The following is a 4,362-nucleotide window of genomic DNA, read 5'->3' on the forward strand; positions in this document are numbered from 1 at the left end:
GGCGTGGGGTGGCGGGAGGTTGCGAAGTGGGGCAGGCAGGGGGTGGGGCTGAACTCGGCACAGTGGAGAGGGCCGTTCGGGACGGGCTGTGTTTTGGGGTGCGGGGTCTCTCCCGTACAAGGCGAGCGTGTGCCAGGCAGGGCAGTTCCCGCCTGTGCTGTCCCGTAGTCGGTGTCCTTTTTTCTGCCTCGCTCGGGTCTCGATGTCCCCCTTGCTCATGGTGCTCAGCAAGTTTGCTGTGCCCCTCGGTAGGCGTCCGTCGTCTTGAATGCCTTCTCTCATCCGCACAGAGTCGGTCAAGTGCTTCTTGTCCCGCAGTTGAAGGGGAAATCACAGCTCCGTTGTGCGCGCGTTGCATGTTTCTGGATGACTCTCCTTGCAGCGGCCATCAGGGCTGTGTAAGCAGCTCTTCTCCCGAGCGCCCTGTTTTCATGGGGTCTTCTTTCCGGGGTTTCTTCCCCACATCTTTACGGTTTTAGGTCTCGGAGCCAGGCTCCTTGTGCATCCGTCGTCCCAGTTTTGACGGTTACTTCTTGTCAGGGGCCGTTACGTTTGACGCTCTTCTGGGGTTGCCGTAGAGCCTCCTCGCCTCACCGTTGCGGCCTTTGTAGGTCTTCTCGCCTAACAGCGTCTCCGTTCCGGGAGTTGCTTTTCCTGCCGAGAGCTTTCCCTCCTCTTTGAGGCACGTTGTCTGTAGTGTTCTGTGTAGCGTGTGTTCGGCTCGGAGCCGCCCTTCCCCGGGGCCGTAGGGTCGGGGTAGGTGGAAGAGCGATAAGAGTCTGTGGTTAATGCGGTTGATACGCCCAGACTGTTGAGGCAGAGGTTGTAGCGTCATCTCAGACGGAGTAGCCGTTAGCCAGGCTGTGTGGACAGTCCTTTCAGCAGTGTTTTCGTGGAGACGATCGGAGCCTTCTGGCAGGGGCTGTTCAGCGGTAGCGAAGCAGGTTGAATCTCAGAGGTGTTAAGGCTTGTATGTGCGGGGGTTAATGTTTGGTCTGGGGTTTTTTTTAACCTTTTTTTTTTTTAATGGCAGGCTGTAGTTGGGCTCTAGATGGTGTTCCTAAATGGAAACAAGACCTCTGGAATTGTTAAGCTATTGATCAGCATCTGGGTGACTTGTTTAATAACTTCTTTCTTTTCAGCGGCGGAGGGACAAGATGCACCGCAAAGAGCGACGGAGGAGGCGAGTGGAGCGCTGTAAGAAGGTGGGTCGGCGCGTGGTGTCGGAGGGAAGATGCCACCGGTGGCTATATGACTACATTATGGTTTGTTGTGGGTTTTTTATTATTATTATTATTTATTTTATTTTATTTTGAAGGCGTGACGTGGCGAGCAAAGCAGGATATATCGGCACCGGAGGTGACTCAGGCAAGGCGAGCAATGACTAGTGGGCTGAAGTAGCTGTTATTTTTTTCAGGTGTCGTGTCGTTGGTGAAGTTATGAGCATCCCTTGTTGTTTGTGTTTTACAGGTGGCGCGCAAGCCTCAACGTGGCAGCCCAAAACGACGGAGGCCGGACGGGCGAGCGGCCAAGGCAAAGGAGCGGGAGATGGGAATCGCCGCGGGCAGGCTGCGGTTTCGGGCAATATCTCGGCGTCTGCCTTTTGCTTTGGTTTTCGCTTAGGCTTCGCCATCGGGTCTTGCCTCGGTGACTCTCTCTTGAGAGTTCTTCCGGGGGTTTCTTCCCTGTGTCATCGTAGTCTTAAGTCTTTCCCGGCGTTTTGTCTCCGTCGGTCGTAGTGGCTTCATCGCCCATCTTTCATCCAGAGCCGTGGTCTTCTCGCACGGCAGGCCACGCCGGAGCGTCCGCGCCACGCGGCCTCGGCATCGTCGTGCTTGCTTGTCAGGCTGTCTCTCTTGGTGCGGCGTTTAACTCCACCCTGCGCGGCGTTCCTGCGTCCCTTAGGTCACGTCTGTGGAGTGCGCGCGCGCGCGTTTGAGGTGGAGCTGCTCCGCCTGCGTGCGTAGCAATTCTGGTCGGGGTGGAACGGTCCGAGCGTGGGGCGGTAATCTGTTGATTAGCACAGCCTGTTTGGGTGCAGGTGGTGTGGGCTGTTTCTTTGGGTACCCGGTAGCTACTGGGAAACAGGGTGCGGAGTCCCTTCCGTTGCGTTTGGCGGGTGCCACAGGGTGATTCGGATCCCCAGAGAAAATCCTCCAGCGAGTTGTGCCAGAGCGTACAAATCGAAGCGAAGAAGGAGCGGGAGCGGCGCGCGTAGCGAAGCGTCTTCCTCGGCTTCTGGTTTACGGAGGCCGGTGCTTCGGAATCGGATGGAGCGGCGATGTTGTTCTGAGGCACGCGGCGAGGCGGTTCCAGGGATGGCTCTAGAATTGGGGCCGTCCGCCAGCATGGCGGGTGGGTGGTGAAATGGGAACGTTCTGAGTGAGGGGTGGAATGGGTGGATGTTGAATGAGCGTTAGTTCCTGGATGCGTCTCACCTTGTACCTGTGAATTTTGATTTCAGGTTGTATTTAATGTTGAGATAGTAAAATTTTTTTTAAAATTATGATTAAAAAAAACCCCAAACCTAAAACAGCTGGGGGGATTCCCCTTGGGTTTTGGTTATTTTGTTTCCCCTCCCTGGTCCCGGCCGCTCTGCGAGGTGACGTTCATCGCCGGCGTTTGGACGGGGGTCGGGCTCGGGCCGGGGTTTCTCACATGCGGGGCGATTTTTCAGGCCCCTGGGAGCGGCGTTCCTGGGGAGCGCTGCCCTGGCACGTGGCACTTGCCTGTCATTGCAGGGAGGTGCGTTTGGTGGACGGTCACGGGAAGACGGTTGCGGATCTTGCAGCTGGAGGGTTCGGAGGTGGACTGGGTTGTGGAGCGGGTGGGCCTTATCTGTGTTTTGGATTGGTAGGATTGCAAATTCTTTTGATGGGCGCTGTAGTTTCTGATGTAATGATATTTTTCCATTTTTATTTTCCGTGTGCAGATGTGGAAGTCAAGGGCCCGTCGAGATGAGCGGAGCTTGCTCTCTTTCTGCCTGGGAATACAAATTTTGGAGATGGTGTTGCCCTGAAGAGGAAAACTTACACAGGTAAAGTGATAGACCAAGTACCTAATGGGAGTGAGAAATGTGGAAAAGAGTGTAGCTACTAGGTAGAGGATCGGAGGCACTAAATAGTTGCAATTCCTATTAAGGTAATGCTGAATTTTTCGGCTTGAAATGTAGGTATAATAATAATGAGTAAACAAGTGAATAAGTGTAACAGTAGCAATTATTTGATCAACTGGGCAGTAAGTGCTTTTTTATCGTTGCAGTACAAGCACGTCGTGGGACTGAAATGTAAATAATGGTATTGGAAAACTTACTTGGAGTCGGTAACGGGCCAATAGCAAACGAAAGTGCGAAGCTCGGTGGGCGTCTTTAACGCCCGTTAAAGGGAAACGTAGCTGTTGAGGGGGAAGAATTAAAACAGAAGTTGTTACAGGCACTGACAGCTCTCACTTGGGACTACACAATAAGTTACAATAAAGCTCGTAAATGGTAAATTAAATGAGAATTAGGCACCCGAGGGAGAGTTGTCCGAGAGAAAGCAGTTGGCCCTGCTTTGTCTTCCTCCGTCTCTGTCCAGCAGCCCGTCACCATTCCCCCCCCTTCTCCATCTCTCTGTTTTAAGCTGCATCCGTCCCTCCCTCCCCCCGTCCCCGGTCCCTCTCTCCCGTTCCTTTTTCTTTTGGCCTCTCTGTGTCCCGCGCTCTATCCCCCATCTTGCTCTCCCCCCCCCCCCGCTTCCTTCTCCCTCCTTCTTTTCCTCTGCATCCCTTTGTCCTGTTGCTCACTGGTATTTTTTCCGCCCGTTCCTCTCTCCTCCTCCCTGTCCCTTACTTCTCCGTCAGTCCCTCTGTCCTCTTGCCTCGCGTTATCTTTGCTGTCTGCATCGCCTCTTTCGGCTCTGTCCTCCTGTCCTGCTCCCCAGCAGGACTTTTTCTTTCTCCAGCTCTCTCACCTGCTCCCCGCCCCTCTCTTTTTCCCTCTGTCATTCTTTCCACTTCCCTGTCCCTCCCTCTCTGCAATCCCGTGTCCCGCTCCCTGTCCCTCCCTCTTTATATCCCACTGTCCTGGTCCCCGTCCCTCTCTTCCCCTCTCTATCCCTCTGTCCCTGTCCTTGTCCCTGTTTTTTCTTTCTCCATCTCTGTCCCGCTGCTCGTGTCTGTCCAGTTCCCTTTCTGGTTCTTTTTCCTCTCTTGGTTCCTCTGCTTTTTGTCCTGTCCCTATTTTTTCTCCTCTCTTCATCCCTCTGTCCTGCTCTGTGTCCCCTCCACCTCACTCCCCCGCTGTCCTGCTGTGTGTTACCCGCCCTTCTCCCTGTTGATTTTTTTTCCTCTTGCTCGATCCCTCTGTCCTGCTCCCCAGAACTT

At 54.2% G+C, this 4,362-nt stretch overlaps 2 long non-coding RNA genes across 2 annotated transcripts; one reads left to right on the top strand and one right to left on the bottom strand.

Moving 5' to 3' along the window:
- The first annotated feature begins 1,032 nt into the window (after positions 1-1,032).
- LOC103896933 lies at positions 1,033-1,534 on the top strand. Its single transcript, XR_002086147.1, has 3 exons — positions 1,033-1,205; positions 1,319-1,359; positions 1,471-1,534. It is a non-coding gene; the product is annotated as an uncharacterized LOC103896933 (long non-coding RNA).
- A 1,039-nt stretch (positions 1,535-2,573) lies between these two features.
- Positions 2,574-3,636, bottom strand: LOC103896925. The gene is made up of 2 exons (XR_657439.2): positions 3,313-3,636; positions 2,574-3,058 (listed from the first exon to the last, which is right to left on the bottom strand). It is a non-coding gene; the product is annotated as an uncharacterized LOC103896925 (long non-coding RNA).
- Between the last annotated feature and the right edge of the window lie 726 nt (positions 3,637-4,362).

Source organism: Aptenodytes forsteri, unplaced genomic scaffold, assembly GCF_000699145.1.
Source record: "Aptenodytes forsteri isolate BGI_AS27 unplaced genomic scaffold, ASM69914v1 Scaffold427, whole genome shotgun sequence".
NCBI lineage: Eukaryota > Metazoa > Chordata > Aves > Sphenisciformes > Spheniscidae > Aptenodytes > Aptenodytes forsteri.